The sequence below is a fragment of the Prionailurus bengalensis genome, chromosome E4 (assembly GCF_016509475.1).
Source record: "Prionailurus bengalensis isolate Pbe53 chromosome E4, Fcat_Pben_1.1_paternal_pri, whole genome shotgun sequence".
Lineage (NCBI taxonomy): Eukaryota > Metazoa > Chordata > Mammalia > Carnivora > Felidae > Prionailurus > Prionailurus bengalensis.
The window spans coordinates 51,165,140-51,186,165 of NC_057360.1; positions in this window are offsets into that span (position 1 = coordinate 51,165,140).

A 21,026-nucleotide genomic window follows, 5' to 3' on the forward strand; every position below is an offset into this window, starting at 1 on the left:
TAAAAATTACCTACTTTTCATGTTGCTGAATCTGTAAACTGATTTCTCTCTCTCTCTCTCTCGCTCTCTCTCTCTCTCTCTCTCTCTCCCTCTGTCTCCTCTCTTTCTCACTGTTTTTTTTTTCATCTTTTCACCTGCTTTCACCTTTCATTATTTCTTCTATTCCTTCCAATTCGATCTTAGTGCTTGTCTTAACATGCACATCCAGATATCCTATACATTGCTTCAAGTTTGTATAATACACAGTAGAGGTAAAGGAATAAAGTCAAAGTTTAAGTTCAGGCTTAAAAGGAAATACTGACTCTTCTTTAGCTCTATTAATTACATGAAAATTATCTATTCCAGCTTTTTTCAGAATTTGTGCTATCTCTCTTTCAGTGGAATTAATCAAGTGGAACGTTTATCCTCACTGTCTGTTGGCCATGTAAGTTACCACACAAAAGGCAGGTCTTTGCAACCCCACAAAAGGCAGCTGTGGTGGTAAAGTGGGAACTGAGATATTTTTTCCTAGCCAAATGTCAATTAATATCACCTCACCTAGGGGCGACTGGTGACTCAGTCAGTTAAGTGTCTGACTCTTGGTTTCATCTCAGATCATGATATCATGGTCATAAGATCAAGCCCTGCTTCAGGCTGTACTCTGACAGCACAGAGCTTGCTTGGGATTCTCTCTCTCCCTCTCTCTCTCTGCCCCTCCCTGGCTCGTGCCCTCTCTCTCTCTCTCTCTCTCAAAGGAAATAAATAAACTTATATATATGTGTGTGTGTGTGTGTGTGTGTGTGTGTGTGTATATATATATATATATATATAAACGTGTGTGTGTGTGTGTATCACCTCATCTCACCTCACCTCTAATCTATGGCTCAAACTGAAGCTTACCTATGTCAGCTGTACATCATTTGGTTGCTGCTACCCTAATATCACAGTTATAAAAGCAAACTTGATAGGCTGAAATAAAATAATAGAAATTAGCCCAAGAATTATTCTAACTTGAGATGAATTCAATTCTCAATAAATCTGTCCACATAGATGATGTTTTGCAAAAGGTGTTTAAAGAAGTTCATAGCTATATATTCAGAGAGCAGATTTTCACTAGTGGCCTTGAGCTCACCTGCATCAAACTTTTTATTATTTTATTTTTCATTTTTTCTTATTATGTTATTGTTATTATTATGCATCAAATTGTGTTATTTCAAATAAGACTATTCTGGACAACAAAGTTTGCCATAAATTACGTTGTTTATTATCATTTTCATAAAATCATTGGCCCAATAATTGTTACCAGGAAGTTACTGCCCTCCATCCTCTATATTGTTTAAAAAAAATGTTTGAAAGGTGTGGGAATAAGGCATGTAGGCATCTGGAATTTTGTGAGGCTAAGTAAGTTGAATAGTAAGTTAAATGGACTTTAAATATGTTTTTTGAGGAAGAAAGCTAATCTTTAAGACTGACTGGATAATCACAAAGTGATGTAAAAACACAAAAGCACTGCCATGTTATTTTAATTCTATTATTACTAAAAAATATAGCTTCTAGGTTTGGTTCTTTGTAATCTAGTAAATTATCAAAAATATATTTCCCTTACACTATGAAGATAATGGTTAATATTGTGTTTATTTAGCACTAAAACTTTACCTTACAGCTTTCAGAGGGAACTCACTGAAATTTAGCAATTAATGGAATCTTAATTACAGCGAGCATGGGGAGGCTGGAAGAACTGATGTGCTCCTGAGAATGGAAAAATTTCTCTGTATGACTTGCACACAGACTGATTTCCATATGCTGCTAACCTATTTGTCCATTTGTATATGAAAATAGGAATTTCCTCTTCTTTCTATCTGTATAAAAAATAAATTCAGGTGGGGACAATATTAACCAACTTTTTCTCTTAAAAGATCTCTCTCATTCGCTCACTCCCTCTCTCTCGCTGTCTACACACACACACACACACACACACATACACACACACGCACACACTTTAAATTAATTCCATAGAATTATGTAGCACATTACCCTTGTAGCAATCATTTACAGGATTTCCTTCAAGACTTTAGGACTACCTCACTATTATTCGTGACACCACAACTGTTCTAATAATAATAATAACATAATAATGTTCTTTAACAATAAAATACTTAGTGTTCTCTATGTTCTTTCAAAATAGTCCAGAGGAGTTAACTATTCATGGGTCCTGGGCTATGAGCAGAAAGGACATTCTGGAAGTTGCACAGTACTTGGTGATACAGGAGCTTTACAAAGCGTGGAGAGACCACACTGAACATCACGAGAATCTTACTGTCATGCCAGAAAGGCTACAAATATGTGACGAGCTAGACTTTTCCAAGAGTAAGACTTCTTCTAGACTGACTCAAATAAAGTTCAAAAGACTCAAAGTGAATGCCAAACAGGTAAGCTCATAAATTAATTGCCTAACAGAAAAAACTCAATATTTTCAGAAGGAAGACAGCAAAATTTACACACACAGCAATGCAACATCAAAATGATGAGTATACAATAAAAATTACTAAATGCATGAAAAATTAAGAAAATGTGACTCATTATGAAGAAAAAAACAGAATATAAGGAAATAAAAGATCTAACAATATTCCTCCCCAAAAGGATGGATTTTATTTATTGTTTTACTTATAATATTTTTATTTAAAAAATCTCTTGCAAAACTGGAAAAAGAAGACCAAGTTCTTTGTTAGATAGAGACAATTTTTGGAAAGTATTTTTAATAGTCAAGCACTGAAATCTTTTCCTCTGAGATGGGCAACACAAAGATGTCCAGTACCAGTGCTTATAGTCAGCGTTGCCAAGGACACCTAAAACAATATGGCAAGGTGAGGGAAGAAATTACAGACATGAGAATTGAGAAAAGAGAAACAATATAAGATATCAAATTTATGGGATACAGCTGATTCTGTATTTAAGGGGAAATTCAGAGCATTAAATTTTATATTGGAAAATAAATGAATGGTCTAAACTTTACTTTTAAACACTAAATGGGCAAATTATACACAAAGTAACAGAAAAGGAAGTAATCAGGATATAGCAAATTAATAAATAAGATAAAGCCAAAAATAAATGTGAGTTGAAAACGGGCAAGTGGTAAAGTAGGAAAGCAAAAATTTTGTTCTTTGCAAATATTAATAGTTACGCAGATATCTAGCAAGATTGAACAAGAATGAAATAAATGATACAAATTTCCAATATTAGAAATGGAAGACGTATAATACTAAAATTTCAGAGGCATTAAAATGACAAAAAAGCAATTTATACACCAGTAAATGATAAATACAACTAAATGAAATGAACAAAATTCTTGAAAACATAGCAAATAGATTATCTTAATATAATATAGTTATAATAGACATAAATATTTATAGTTATAAAGTTATAATACATAGTTTATATATTAAAATATATTATATACAAATGTATATATATGTTAATATATATTAACTTTATAATATAATGTTAATAGTTATAAAGACATTTGGGAAATCGAATTTATCAATACCCTCTCAGAATGAAGCACCAGCTCCAGATAATAGAAAAGTAAAGACATTTTTTCTATTCATTTTATGAGAATAGTAAAGTTCTAATATTTATATGTGATAAGAAAATAGTACTACTGTACAATATTTATTATGAAAATAAGTGCAAACATCGTTAGTAAAGTATTAAGGGAAAATGTAACAATATATGAAAAACATAACAGCTTGGTTCATAATTTGAAATTCAATTCATGTAATATGCCATAATAACAGAATATTGGAAATAAACTAGATATATCAACAGACATAGGACAATCATTTCACAAAATTAAAAAAGAAAGTGCATTACCTAAAAAATAAATTGTGAAATAGGAATAAAAACACACTCCCTCAGTGTGATGAGTAACACTTACAAAACCTGCAGGTGACCTCATACTTAATGGTGTAAAGTTGAACAATTTCTCTCTAAAAGTGGAAATCAAGTGTGAATGTCTCCTTTTTCAGTTTCTGTTTAATATTTTCCTGGAGGTCTAACCTATTAAAATGGGCAAGGAGAAAGAGATAAAATGGATAAGTTTTGGAAATAAACTATTTTAAATATTTCGATTCCTAGACCTAGCCCTAGCATGGTTTACTATGCAGAAAACCCTAAGGAATATTTTAAAAGTTATAATTATTTAATGAATTGAGCAATGTAGCAGAATACAAATCCCATACACAAAAATCAATTCCATTTTATCTATGCAGTAACAAATAAGATATGTTTAAAACTCTATTTGCAATAGGTCAAAAAACCCTAAAATGCTTAGGAATGAATTTAATGTAGGATACGTAACACTTATGCACGAACAAATAGAAAATATTTTCAAGAGACCAGAGAGGAACTAAATATTGTAAGATATCATTTCTCCTCAAATTAATCGACACATCCAACACAATCCAAAGTAGGGTTGGGTTTTTTTTAATGTTTTTTTTTTAATTTATTTTGAGAAGGAAACACAAAAGCATCAGTGCACAAGCCAGGGAGGGGCAGAGAGGGAGGGAGAGACAGAATCCCAAGCAGGCTCCCAGCTGTCAACACAGAGCCCAACACAGGGCTAGATCTCCCAAACCCAACTGCGAGAACATGACCTGACCCGAAAGCAGGAGATGAAAGTTTAACTACTGAGATACCCAGGCACCCCCACAGCAGGATTTTAAATAGAAATTGGTAAGCGGATTCTAAAATTGATACCAAAAGCTAGAGTACCAGCAATAACTAAAATATTTGAAAAAGAGCAAGAGTTACTTTAAACCTTACTTTGCTTAATGATTTTAAAAATTAATATAAAGTCACAGCAACCGACCTCCAGCTATGAACAATGGAGACCATCATAAAATAGACACACACTTTTTTTTAAATTTTTTTAAACGTTTATTTATTTTTGAGACAGAGAGAGACAGAGCATGAATGGGGGAGGGTCAGAGAGAGAGGGAGACACAGAATCCGAAACAGGCTCCAGGCTCTTAGCAGTCAGCACAGAGCCCGACGCGGGGCCCAAACTCATGGACCGCGAGATCATGACCTGAGCTGAAGTCAGACGCTTAACCGACTGAGCCACCCAGGCGCCCCTAGTCACACACTTATATGGCATTCTATTTTGAGCCAAAGGAAACTAATAGGAAAAAGAAAAACTTTCCAACACCTGGTGCTGGAAAAATTGTTTCCATAAAGGGAAAAATAAATTTGAATCCCTACCTCATGTGATACATACAAATGAAAATTGTGAACATTTTAATATCTCCTTTGTATCAGATATTTAGTTCCTTTAGATCTACTACTTAGTGCCTTTTAACCTGCTGTAATTTATTTGATGCCTTGAGTTTATGAAAATACATGCTATGTGTAACAATTTTAATGCATCTCTTGGCACAGTAAACTCCAAGAAAGTTCGAAACATGAAAAATAATTAATTTATGCAACTAATATAAATTAAAGATGCATTGGCTTCTAAGCCTTATTTGACATACTGGGAATAGTCCCTGGCCTCATGAAGATTTAATTCTGACAAGAGTACATAAACACAAATACATAAACAACAAGATATTAAAATAAAAAATAAACATTTTATTTGAAAGAATGATAGAGAACATGAAGTCTAGTAAAGGCTTGTAAGAAAAGAGAGTGATGTGGATGGAGAGTGGCATTGCTATTTCTGTTAACTGTTCAGGGGAGATGTCTTTGTTAAGATTATTTTTGAACAGAGACTTGACTGAAAGAGGAGATTATGATGATATCTGTAAGAGGGAAGAGTCACAATCAAAATGAACATGTGTCATGCCCCAGAGGATGAGAACAATTTTTGTATTTTGGGAACTAGAAAGAGATCATCTATCCTTGTATGGGGAAGATTGATAAGAGATAAGGCAGAGAGATTGTGAAAATAAGATCTTGTAGTCTTTTAAGTCATATTAGGGTTTTAGATTTGATTCTGAGAGAGATGGCATTTTTTTTGAGCAGAGAATTGACATGATTTGACATCTGTATTAAAAATAAATGTGACAGCTGTAAAGAGAATTTGTAAAAAAAAAAAATTTTGACAGCATAAAGAGACTGTATGAGACAAACGAGAAAATAGGACGATTAATTAGAAGGTTAGTGATGAGTCCAGGTAAGATATTTGGGTGGCCTAGACTAAAATGTCAGAAGCAAAAATGTTGTAATCTACATATTATGTCCAAATATATTTTTGGAAATGACATGGAATACATTTAAATAGCAAATTCAGATTTAATTGTAATACATTTTGTTTAGTGTTTACATTAGCAGATTACAAGGAAAAGCTGTGGAGCAAGAATCAGTATTTACAAAATTAATATAATTTACTTTTCCACTAAAAGTATCCAAATACAGAATATGATTTTGTTTGAACAGATACGCTTTCAAAAGTACCTACTCTCGGGGCGCCTGGGTGGCTCAGTTGGTTAAGTGTCCGACTTCGGTTCAGGTCATGATCTCATGGTCCGCTAGTTCAAGCCCCGCGTGGGGCTCTGTGCTGAAATCTCAGAGCCTGGAGCCTGTTTCAGATTCTGTGTCTCCCTCTCTCTCTCTGCCCATCCCCTATTCATGCTCTGTCCCACTCTGTCTCAAAAACAAATAAACATTAAAAAAATTTTTTTTAAAGTACCTATTCTTTTGATACAGTGTCTAAAATGAATGAATAAATAATTCCCTCACTGTTCAGTGAAGAATATGATGAAATATCTGATGTAACTTTAGTAACTCCCTTTTAAAATAAGCTGAGTTATTTTACCTAAAGTAACAAAATATTGTTCCCTAAATTTAGCCACAAAATTGTGAAGGACTTTTAGGAGAATGGTTTCCATTTCTTAGGAAACCAACTGAATGGTTTACTCATCTCTTGCTGATATTGACATAGTGACGGTCATGCCTTTCTTAGCAAATACAATTTATTTAGTTTGAAACATTTAGTTTGAAACATTCAGTGTATATTCCCCCCCCGCCCCCCACCCCCGCTTCATTGACAAGGTCACTCTGATCCAGACTAACCCTTCTGTTTATTAAACTGGAAGTAATCTTTATAAAACTTCTTTATGGATATAAAGTTTACAAAGATCCTAAGACCATAATGATTAAAACCTTTCTATATGAATCTAAATATAAATGGTCTATTTGCCAAAGCTATATGTGAATATATGTGAATAAATCCATATATATTTGTTAAATATAAGTAGATTATGTATTTTATTTTGTATTTGTGCTGTCATTTTATTAATAGAGTACTACGTCATTTATGCTAATAAAAGGCATTCATCCATCCTCCATTTTTTTCATGCCAGGATACATTTAAATAGCATATGTATTAATGTACATATATTCTATTCTAATTTTACATTTGGATCCTTAGAGTAAAATAAGTTTCACAGTAATGCTTAAACACACCAAGATATTTATTGTATTTATTGTGGTTTAATTTGGATATTTTGTGTACATTTGGAGATTTCATCAAAATATGAAATCTTCGGTGACAACCTGAGGAGAGTACACATTACACAAGATCAAAATCTGTTTCTACTTATCCATCAAGTACCTACCGAGTGTCTCCCCACTTAGGTCTTAGGTAACAACATTTACCATCAAAGTGTCCTTGGTCACATGGAATTTACATCAACTTTCAATTATTCATCCAGATGGCTTTAATATTTATGATACTTTTTATTTTAGCTATAGAGTTGCCTAAATATTGTACTTTTTTTCTGAGATATATACATATATATGTATATATATGCTATGTATATGTATATATATGCTAACTACATTCACATGGGGAATATGCATTCAGTTTTAATAAATATAATTTAATTTGCCTGCTAGATCAATATGGTAAGTAATGTCATTGATCCCTTCTTAAAAATATATATATTCTGTGGTTTGGACCATTACTCTCTTGTCTCAGACCACATTTCTTTGTTCCCCTTTACAGCGAAACACATTTCCTCAGAAGAGTTATTTACACTCAGTTCTCCAATTCTTCATCTCCCGGCTTTTCTTCAAGCCATTCCAATTAGGCCTTCTCTCCTAAAACTCAAACAAAACTTCTCATCAATCTGGCTCCAATGAGGAAGTAAAAAATCACAATAATTTGAACAGGGAAAGTTTAACTTTGAAAACATTATTTAAGTTATTTTTAAGTTTATTTATTAATTTTGAGAAAGAAAGAGAGTGAGTCGGGGAGGGGCAGAGAGCAAGAGAGAGAGAGAAAATCCCAAGCATGCAGCCCGTCATTGTGGGACTTGATCTCAAAAACCATGAGATCATGACCTGACCCTAAATCAAGAGTCAGATACTCAACCAACTGAGCCACTCAGGTGCCCTAACATTGAAAAATTATTAACTGTAGCTGTGGGTTGAAGTAACAGGGTCTCCTAGGGCTGAGATAGGGGGCCAAAGATACCCTCCCCCAGCCCAACCTCAGTACTGAGAAGTTACCTTCTTGGAGAGAGTAGGACTTTGGCTCACTGGAGGTCAGAGGATTTGCTGTGAGGCTGTACTGACAGAATGTGCTGGAATTCTGCCTTTAGGAGTTTGCTGGAAGTAGGCTCTCTAGGGTGTTTTGTTCTTTCCTTTGGAACAGATTGCTCATTTTGCTTGACTCTCTGTTTCTTGAAGCAAATGAAACAGCAGCCTCTCCCCGTCTTAAAGGAGTGGTTTTGTGCCCTAGCTCTTGGTTGTCTCTTGAACTTTTGTGGCTGTCTAAGATTACTGATTTAATCTGGACAGGTCCCTATTGTTGAGGGCGAGCCAAGACTCACCAATGTTCAGAGGGAGTGACCTCGGGCAACAACTGGTTTCAGGCTGTGGGAGCCTGCCTGACTTTCTTTCTGGTTGTTATAGTTTTCTGGACCTAGAAACACAAGCTCCTCTTGCCACCAGGGCCAGGCAATCAAGAGGTGACTCCTGTGTGGACTGCGCTCACCAACCTGTGTTAGCAAGGTTGAGGGAGACCTCTAGGGTGGGGCACAGTCCCAGCTTTAATGAAACAGAAGAGCGCTGAGCTGGGAATCCTGTGGCATCTGGATGCACCTGCCTGCTGTAGAAAGGTAGAGATTTCTTGCCCTCTCCCTCTCACCAGCACCTCTGTCCCCAAAGAAAGGCCCAACTATTCTCATCCCTCTAGTAGATTCTTTAAGATTTGCAGATGAGGGGCGCCTGGGTGGCTCAGTCAGTTAAGTGACTGACTTTGGCCCAGGTCATGATCTCGCGGTTCATGGGCACTTCGGCCTCTGTGCTGACAGCTCAGAGCCTGGAGCCTGCTTCAGATTCTGTGCGTCCCTTTCTCTCTGCCCCTCATCTGCTTGTTCTCTCTCTCTCTCTCTCTCAAAAATAAATACATCATTAAAATTTTTTTAAAAGATTGGCATATGAAACTCATTTGTATATAATCCAGTCACCTTTCCAATTGCTGCTGCCTCTGTCCTGGGTCCTGTGACAACTGCATCCAGGCACCAGCTCCTCACAAGGAGTGTCTCAGATTTCTGCAGCCCATTGGTTGTAAAGCCCATTGGTTTCCAAAGCCAGAGATTTGGAGGACCTTTTCTTTCCAGGGCAAGTCCCAAGGGTTTAGATGCCCCAAATCCCTCACACCTCAGGGAGAGACTCTGGACCCTTGAGATCAATGTCTCAAGGATCTCCTACCTTGGTGAAATCATGTATCTGCCTCTCCTACCATCTAGAGAGGTAGACGGAGAGAGCTGTGGAGCTCTCTTTTATATCCTTTGCTGTGGAGAGAGCTGTTCAGTTAGTTTTTAATTCTTTTTTTCAGTGGAATTTTTTCTATATGTAGCTATGAATTTGGTTTCTTTGTGGGAGGAGGTGAGTTCAGGGCCTTCCCTCACTGCCATCTTAAACCTCTTCTCTTAATTTTTATTTTAAAATATTCACCATGACCAAGAAATAACCCAGATTTTTCTAAGCATCACTCATTATAAATATTATTACAATAAACACCTCTCTATATATATCACTGTGGGTAATTAAGCATACTTCTGACAGACAGCTTCCCAGAACTGGAATTGCTGATCCAAAGTAAATGAGCATGTTAAAATATGTTCATTACTTCCAAACTGCTCTCAGATATGCTATAAATTCATACTTCCATTAATTTTATACCAGTCCCAATTTGCCCACGCCCACACGACAATTGGACACTATCAATTCAATTATCCTTATCTATGTGATAGGCAATAAAAAGCATCTCATTGCTTCTTCAACCTGAATTTCCTGATTACTATGTTTCCAAATATTCGCTATCATATTTATGTAGTATATATTCACTTTTTTCCTGTGAACTCTACTTTCAATATCACTTAATCACCACAAATTCAAATGGAATGTGTAAGGAAGCAAAGTTTATTTAATATAAAGTTATCTTCTCTTTGTCTAGCTGTCTTAATTAGGAGAGGACAAATCACAAATTTACCAGAACAGTACAATAATGTCTCTTTCATGATAGTAATACAATGCGACTAGAATCACACTCATAAATATCTCCCATGACAAAACAAATGCCTTATGTACAACACTCATTCATTTTGCATTGACAAATCTTTTTTTTTTTTACTAGCTACATATGGTCAATTTCTCTTTTTTTATGTTGTATCTTTTTCAATTGCACCTAGGAGTCATTTTAATATAGATAATTGAATTGCAGTTAATTCTCCATCTGGTGTTCCAGATTGGTTACTTACTACTGCTGATTTGAGGCTGATATTTTTCATTTATATTACTTGATCATTTTATTCACTGTCACATGTCTAACAGTATGTGACATTTATAAAGCATATCATACGAAAATAATTTAAAATTCCCAAAGTACAATTCCATTTGAAGCACTGGGAAGTCTTACACAAGACCTTGTATGATTCAGGTTTCAGCTAAGTTGCTAATACTTATAAATCATTTGTGAAATACAATTGTAAAAGAACTGTATAAATAGGAAGATGTTTGGACACTAGCAAGTGACCTATTATTTTTAGTATACTACTTTAATATATAGAATACCTTGTCAATACAGCAAACTTTAATAAATTGGATTATCATTTGATGATTTAGAAATCTTGACATTATTTTATCAGAAACTAGAAATTTGAAAATATTGCATCATCAGAAATATACTTAGTATTGTGGATGCAACTCTTCTATGCATAAATCTTTTTTAGTGTCCGAATCACAGTTTTAAAGCACTTTGACTTGGTTAGATTCTGTTAGGAAAGGAAGGGATCCTGTGGTTGGTAAAAAAATTGCTTTGAAGAAAGAGAAGGTTAACTTATTACTGGGACATTTAATAAGAGGGAAATTAGATACTCTTCAAATTGCATTTTGATAACCATATCCCCATTTTAATGTTTCTATGAGTGCTAAATCAGATAATTCATTAAAAATAAATTAAATTCAACATGGGTTTGTTATCTTATTACCTGCGTTATCATTCCCATTTCAGGGTTTATGAATCAGGTCTCATATAAGTTTGAATTGCTTGCCAGATTCAACATATTTAAAAAATTTTTTTTAATCTTTGTTTATTTTTGAGAGAGAGAGACAGAGCGTGAGCAGGGGAGGAACAGAGAGAGAAGGAGACACAGGCTTCAGGCTCTGAGCTGTCAGCAGGCCCAATGTGGGTCACGAGGCTCAAACCCACGAACTGTGAGATCAAGACCTGAGTCAAAGTTGGAGGCTTAACCGACTGAGACACCCAGGCGCCCCATAGATTCAATATATTTCAAAATCACCAAGAACCTATGTTCTTCCTTCTAAAGACAGCTCTGTAAATTGTGTCAGATAATGGACAGTAAGCACCATCTGATCCAGTTTTCTGATTTCCCAGCAAAGAAAACTGAGTCACAGAGGGCTTAATGTACGAGCTCATCGGCAGGCATTAGGTTTTGACCAGGTCACAAATACTGATGATAACCTTGTGTTACGTTTTGAGATGTATTGATACTTTAAATAAAAAAGGGTTATTTGATAGTAGCTGAGTACATAGTGTTTGAGCAAAATACATTAGATTTTTAAATACTGAGGAAGATGATTAATTTTTTTAATGTATGGGAAATATTACATACCACCTTTGCCCAATTTGAAAATGTATTCATATTTGTTTCCTTCACTATCTGCATTAACTCATAAAAAAGAGCCAGTTCCTCCTGATTGTTTAAATTTTAATAAAAAGCCTTTGAAGATCTTTATATTATCTCATATGTTATAGCAAGCATCTCTGAACCAGTTTCCTCTACACCAGGAATTCTTTTCAGCCCTTAGGAATATTGTATATATTGTTTGCAACCATATATGTTATATAAATTACACATGATAATATAAACACATTATCTCTATTCAGTAATTATTTGTATTATACATATGATAATATAAGCACATTATTTCTATTCACTATTTATTATTATTGCCACAGATTTCCCAGGTACAAGTTAGCTATGCTGTGTACCTGAGTGATATATTGTTTCCTGGTAAACAGCTTCATGTGGAAAATCGCAAGATCTAGTGAGACAATCAAGATACTGCATCAGATTTTGAAAAAATTTCACTTGTTTTATTATTTATTTGTTTACTTTTTACATTTTTAAAATGTTTACTCATTTCTGAAAGAGAGAGAGGCAGAGCATGAGCGAGGGAAGGGCAGAGAAAGGAGACACAGAATCTGAAGCAGGTTCCAGGCTCTGAGCTGTCAGCACAGAGCCCGACGCAGGACTTGAACCCACGAATTGCAAGATCGTGACCTGAGCCAAAGTCAGATGCTCAACCGACTGAGCTACCCAGGTGCTCCTCCTGTTTTAATTACATAAACCAGATATGTAAATTGTGTATGTTTACAGAATTCTAAAAACCTAATGTCTTAATTATCCACTAGAAGCTCCTTTCAGTATAGCTTGAAATTTATGTGCGCTATATACTGGCAGAAACATAAAATCCTTCTCTTGGAATCAAAGTACTAATTAGAAAGAAATCCTGAAGCCTTAGAGATTTCCTGTTACCTAATTATTAAATGCAGTTTTGAATGTCTATATGATGCTAGGGAACTAAGATTTTTTTAAAAAATCTTGCTTTCCCTTCAAAATTGTTGTATTCCGCAAAATTATTGTTTTACTATATTGTTTTTTGTATATATGCCATAGAAAATCAAGTGCATATTTATCTAATTTCTAATATTTTGGTCTTGAAGTTATTTGATAAAGTCCAGCAATAATGTCTGCATCATCATAGTGTAACATATGAAATATCTAAAAGTACATGTATTTCCTTATTTTATTATTTTAATTTTCATTTGCTAAAATAAATGATATGAATAATTTACACTTCCATTTTTCATCTGAAAGCATTTTGGTAGCCAAGAAACACACTAATAAAGCAGCACAAACGTTCAAATACACACACACACATGCACACAAATGTTCAAGTACTATAAAAAATTTGCTAAATCAAATATCATAAACTGAAGCAAATTATCAGGGGCTTTACTTTTCCAAAGAATATTTTCTGATAGCCTCTATCTAGGACCGGAAACGAGACTTATGGTAAAAACTGACATATGTCATCACTAATCTTTAAAGGAGGCTTTATCCATTGATTTTGGAAATAATAACATATTTCTGACATTTGAGGTACTAATACTTTTCCTTTTTAAGCCAATTTTTTCTTCATGAATCCTTCAAGTTTCCCATTTTCTTTCTTTTTTTTTAATGTTTACTTTTGAGAGAGAGAGAGCATACAAGGAGGGATGAGCAGAGAGAGAGGGAGACAGAGGATCCAAAGCAGGCTCTGGGCTGAAGCAGAGAGCTTGATGTGGGGCTTGAACTTGCAGACCTCGAAATCATGACCTGAACTGAAGTTGGATGCTCAACCAACTAAGCCACTCAGGCGCCCCCCTCCCCATTTTCTACCTTGCTTCCCCAAATTCTCTCTCAAGGCTTGAGACTTACAGGTATGAATCCACCAGATGAGGTCATAAAAGCACATACATATCTACAGTCACAAACGATAAAGCCACAGAAAATACTTACAAATTAGAGAAATAACATGTGAATTAATTGCTCAAAAATAAAGAGAGATGTTTTTGGAAAAGTGACCTCAAGAGCTACATTACGTCATACACTGCGGCCATACCTGCCCTTCACTCTCACCTGCTCCTACTTCTTTTACTTTGCTAGTTAACATGCATCCCTTTTTCTTTAATACATACATAATTCAGTTTTACGTTGTATAAGATCTTTCTCTTTAGTCAAAATTCAAAAGAATATATTTAAAATATACGAGATTATCAGCCAAATTAATGTTTTGCTAAAACTCAGACTGACATACCTTGGAACAATTGCAGATTCGTACTGTGGCAATTTAACTATGATGGATGGACCCACAGTTTCTAAAATTGTATCCTCATGTTAGCCAGTGGCCACAGGGAGGATATGCATAACATTTGAAATGTGGCACTGAAGCATCAGAAATATTCTTTTTACCCCAGGGAGTTCAGTGCAGAGCCATGTACTATAGAAGGTCACATTCTTTTCTTCGATTTGTCTGGCTTCTCTTGCAGGCATGAGCAGCAGGCAGACCTCCGGCTCCACCAGCTCCTGCTGGAGTTTCTATTATCTTCTTCCATTTCTGGGACAGATACATGTTTAGTTTTATGACAAATGCCACCAGGTTCTCCTGTATGTCACACATCTTTGAAGTTGGAGGCTTGGAGGGAGCAAGTGACCAAAATGGGTTTCAGGTCATTCTCATGAGATCCATTTTTGTTTGCCCTCCAACAGTCTTTCCACATCCACTATTTGCCGCACTGACTCAGGCCTGGAACCAAATGAAAAAGTAATAGCTGCAAATACACTGATTAATCATCTCCTACAATTACATAAAATCCAACCCTTAAATACACATACACACACGCACACACGTTTCTATCTATCGATCATCATCGATGAAGTGTTTCAATCTCTGATTGAACTTGAAGTGATATTGTGGTCTCATAATAACAGAATAAAAGTTCCAAACTTTGTCCAGATGCCTTCTAAAAGATACCAGAGACTAAAGGAGACATTTCCACCATTATTGACGGAGCTACCATTTTGATATTAGGACCTATTAGGATTAAGATATATACTCTTGAATGGGGATGATATCATGCGTGGTAGATGCTATCGATGCCCCATCCAATTCCATCAGGTGACTGCTGTACTTTCCAGCATGGATCACCCATTTTCACGGTACCTTGCATCTAACATGCACAATATTTTTTTCTGAAGAATGATTAGGACTATTGGGGCTGTGCTACATGTATGCCCAAAGACATGAAATTATCTAAAGGTTTGCAATCCACTCTATCTACTCAAACCCAGCTGTGAATGGGTATAAAACCCAGCTGTTTTCCCTCAAGACATGCCAAATTTTGAGATCTAATTTATGCTCCTGACCTGCATTCACTTCTTCTCATGATATCAGGTTGTAGATGGACTGTGCCTGAATTTTTATTCTTGTTTATATTCTTCCCTGTCCATCTTCCCATGCTACTTTAATAACCTTTTTATGGAAAAGTTTTTCTTTTTTTTTCTTTTTCTTTTCTTTTTCTTTTAGAGAGAGAGCACATGCAAGCAGGGGAGAGGGACAGAGTGAGAGAGAGAGAGAGAGAGAGAGAGAAAGAATCCCCAACAGACTCCATGTTCTCCATGGAGCCAGATGCAGGGCTTGATCCTATGACCCTCAATCCCATGACCTTGGGATCGTGACCTGAGCCAAAATCAAGAATCCAACGCTCAACCAACTGAGCCTGTAGGCACCTGGAAAAGTTTCTTAATAAATTAGTTGTACGTGAATTCTCATTCTCGGATCAAATTTTAGTGAATCCAACTTAAGATAGCATGCAATGAACAAATAAAGAGTGGATGTTCATTCTCAAAGAACACATGAAAACAGGCCATTGTAGTAAATGAGACTTCAATTGCAATTAATGGATTTTCTTAGTTTAATAAGAATTCTGGAAAGCAACACATACTTACCTATATTTCTTTTAGGAAACATTTGAGAAGTGTCTCCCTTAAAAACAAAATGGAATATAACCCAGAAAAAACATTTTGAAAAAATCAGTGACATTTAAAAAATAAAGTTGTTTCATTATAGTACATTAGTTAATGAAACCATATCACTATACTATAATATATTGTCAATGACAATTAATGGCTTTGACTCAAAAGCTATTTAGTGAATGCCATATGCAAAATACATGTCCAGTTGTCTAGGATATAATTGCAGCTTCTGCTCCTTTTTAAATCTTATAAGAGGCAAAATGTATTTTCCACTTGCAAATGTAGAATTAATCTCTTAATCAAATATTAAATCCATAGGATTTATTTTCTTTTGTCAGTCATGTGTGCTATAATTTGATAACATAGTGACATAATGTACCCAGACAGCTTTGAATTTCTGTGAACCTACATATATTTATTTTCATGTTTTTAAAGTTGCTTATTTGCAAGTAACAATTTGATTAAAATTTTCCTCCTCATTTTTAATGGATCGATGTACTTAATTTTTAATGTTTTTACATGTAGTATACCTGTAAAAGCTTTTTTTTATTATGTTATTCCTAGCTCATTTGAAATGTAAACATGATTCAGTCTTTCAAGGGACAAGAGATGAGATGACAGCTGATCAATAATTAGACTTTGTCCTTAAGTCGTTCAACTGTCAAGGATAAAACATGTCAATCAGTGAGAACAAATGCACCATCAGTCATAATTACCTCAGCAAAAAAAGTCACGAGTGTCCCATCACTTCCCAAATATTAAAACTAAGTAAGAATTAGTACTGTTGAGTGTACAGTTTCATTGTCCTATATTTTACTTTAATTAGCCAAAAGAAATATTGAGTTAATTCTACCTCTCGGACCTATCCATTGATTTTTATGGAAGCATTTTCTTGTCCTTGACTTAGTAGTCAAGAGATTTTTAGCCTTTAATTATATCCATAGATTAAAAAGCATATACCAATCTATTCCATGGAATGATGTGATTAAGAATGGTTATTGAGGTTGGAATTGGAAAACGCTGCCACTATTTGTAGGACCTTGGGTAAATTACTCAGTTTTCTAAACCTCAGTTTTTACATTTCTACCGTGAGCATTAATAATTCAAGATGCAAGGTTTGTTTAGAAATATAAAGGCAATGTATATGCCAAAGCATCTAACACAGGTGCCATTCAGAGGTGGAAAAACAAATGTTTGAGTAAATGAACATTTCCTATTGATGTATAGCTAACATATAGTATTAAATTAGTGTCAGATGGACAATATAAAGATTCAACAATTCTATACATTACTCAGTGCTCATCACAGTAACTGCACCCCCAATCCCTTCAGGCATTTCACCCATCCCCTGACCCACCTGCCCTCTCGCAAGCACTAGTTTGTTCTCTGTATTTAAGAGGTCGGGCGGTGCTGGGTGGCTCAGTAGGTTGGTTGAGTGTCCAACTTGGGCTCGGGTTATCATTTCGCAGATCATGAGTTCGAGCCTTGTATCAGGCTCTACGCTGGTGGTGTGGAGCCTTCTTGGAATTCTCTCTCTCTCTCTCTCTCTCTCTCAAAATAAATAAATACACTTAAAAAAAAAGAGGTTTTTGTCTGTTTCTTTTTTTCTTGGCTTGTTCATTTGTTTTATTTCTTTTTTAAAGTGCATTTATTTGGGGAGCCTGGGTGGCTCAGTCAGTTGGTCGTCCATCTTCAGCTTGGGTCATGATCTCACAGTCGTGAGTTCGGGTCCCACGTCAGGCTCTGTGCTGACAGCTCAGAGCCTGGAGCCTGCTTCGGATTCTGTGTCTCCCTCTCTCTCTGCCCCTCCCCTTCTCACACTCTGTCTCTCTCTCACTCTCAAAAATAAATAAAAAAACATTAAAAATTTTAAAATAAATAAATAAATAAATAAATAAATAAAACAAAGTGCATTTATTTATTTTGAGAGAGAGAAAGAACACGTGAGCCAGGGTGGGACAGAGAGCAGGGAAGAGAGATTCCCAAGCAGGGTCCACACTCTCAGAGTGGAGCCCAATGCAGGTCTTGAACTCAGGAAACATAAGATCATAACCCGAGTCAAAACCAAGAGTCCGATGCTTAACCGACTGAGCCATGCAGGTGCCCCAGTTTGTTCATTTGTTTTAAACATATGGTGTTTTATAATTAGTTTAATCCATTCTTTCTGTAAGTATTAACCTGTATGTTCATGATTCAATGGACCAAAAACAAAACTAAGTAAAAACTAGTCATTTTATACTACAAAGTTTACATAAACAGACACACACACATGAATGCACATACACATAGGAAGTATGGGAATTTCAGTAAATAATGGAATAGTAAATAATTTTTTCTTCTGGACAGTAAACCAAATCTTTTATGAATACCATAACTATTGTGACCTTAAGTCTATGTTTACTTAATAAACTTTAAGTCTTTTAGTTTTTGTATTTTGCATTTCTTTACTTGTTTGGTTTTTTGGCATTCCTGATACCATATACATTTAAACAATTTTCTTAATTAAAATATTTCTTTTTTATAAACATTTCAAGGTAGACACATCAATCTACATGCAAACACAAACTTGAAGTAACTCATTGGGCAATTGAAGTAACTAACTTTGAGATATGTAATTCATCCTGTCAAATGCCAGCCACTCAGTTCCCCATGGGCCTGTAGCCTAAGGTTATGAGAATGCGAGGTTTTGAGTATCATCAGTAGCCAGAGGATTACAGAAATAGCCAAGCATTCTCTGCCTTTGCTTCCAGAGAGCCCACATCTACAGTTCCTGTCACAAGGCAAATTTTAGTGACCACTGGAGCCTTTCTAATGGAAATCCAGTGACCTTGAGCATAGGCAGTTTGGCAACATTAGTATTTGTTCAGAAAGATCTTTGAGTAATTTTGAAGTGACTCAAAACCCTGTAACTTGAAGCCAATTTTCATTCATGTGTCAGAAGACAGCAATTAAAAGTTAATGAAAGGAAACAATGTATCAGTCACTGTGGAAGATTGGGAAAGCATGTATTTTTTTGATACAGATGAAGTGAAGAGTTAAACCCATGGAGGAAAAAAAAAGAAGATGAGGAAGGAGACTGATATTTGTGCCAAGTAGAAATTACATAACATCACCTGGATAGAGGTGTCTGCTTTTTTCCTGCTGTTCCTTAGAAATCAACTTACTAGAATTTTCGTTGTCTGCAGTAACACAGCCAGGACTGTGGTAGGAGCACACCCAAACTAATCTTAGAGGTAAATAGAGTTACTATTCTAGACATTATATATATATATATTTTTTTTTTTTTTTGAGAGAGAGATACAGAGCCTGAGCTGGGAAAGGGCAGATAGAGGAAGACACAGAAACTGAAACAGGCTCCAGTCTCTGAGCCATCAACGCAGAGCCTGATGTGGAGCTTGAACCTATGAAGCACGAGATCATGACCTGAGCCAAAGCTGGACACTTAACCAACTGAGACACCCAGCTACCTCCTTTGCTAGGACATCTTGATTTCTATCCCACCCTTTGACTCCTGTGTTTCCTGTGACTTCCATGGATTCTATGTTAATGAAATAAAAACAGATGGCAGTTTGCACTATAAGAACTTTAAAAACCAAACAGAACGAAAGGGTATTCCATAACCCCAAGTTTGCAGGCATCATGCAAAATTTCAAAACATGTTTATTTTATATTTTTAGAAGTTTACTTATTTATTTTGAGAGAAGAGATAGCACAAGCAAGGGAGGGGTTGAGAGAGATAGGGAGAGAGAGAATCCCAAGCAGGATCTAAGCAGTTAGCAAAAAGCCCCACGAGGAGCTGGAACTCACGAACTGTGAGACCATGACCTGAGCCGAGATCAAGAGTTGAGTGCTTAATGAACTAAGCCACCCAGGTGCCCCTCCAGACATGTTTAGAGTAAATTTTGACAGCATTTATATGTTTCTTTTTCTGCCTCTTTTTTATATCAAAATTGTTTATAAATATTTATATAGTTATTTATAAACATGAAATAGTTTATGTCTCTCCCACCACTATGAAAGCTCACACCTCTCTCTCTCTCTCTTTTTTAATTCAAGTTAGTTAACATACAGTGTAGTATTGGTTTCAGGAGTAGATTCATCAACACAACACATATCAATAACACCCAGTGCTTGTCCCAGCAAGTGATCTCCTTAATGCCTAACACCCGCTTAGCCCATCCCCCAACCACCTCCCCTCCAGCAACCCTCAGTTTGTTCTCTGTATTTAAGAGTCTCAAATGTCCATTGACCGATGAATAGATAAAGAAGATGTGGTATATATACACAATGGAATATTACCCAGTGATCAAAAAGAATGAAATCTTGCCATTTGCAACAACATGGAGGGAGCTAGAATGCATTATGCTAAGCAAAATTGGTCAGTCAGAGAAAGACAAACATCATATGATTTCACTCATACATGGAATTTAAGGAGCCCACATCTCTTAATAAGCAATGGTGAGGTTTTCTAGGAGATGATAATTGAGGAGCTTAGAACTAGATATTTTTGTTTTTGTTTTTGCTTTCTGTTGACAAACATTTGTACTAAATATTTTATTTTCATGTAGATTCTTAGAGTCATAGTATGTAGTTCCACCCCAGTAGCGCTAGATAATTCCCTAATGGATGTCTACCCCCAAATCATGGCACCCACGGATATATATACAGCTTAGATAGCACATGCACCTGCCCAATTCCCAGGCGTGGTTAGAAACCTATACTTAAGTGCATTCTGCTTAACATTTCAAACAGGGGAAATAATAATTATAGTGTCTATTTATATCCTAAAACTAAATAAAAATACATGAAATGTCTTGGATGGACAATAATCATAACCAAAACTTTTCAAAGAAAGAGAACAAGGAATGATCCAAATAAAGGAGAAAAAAAGGATTAGAGAACAAAGAACAAACTAACTGGTTTCATATGTCTTTA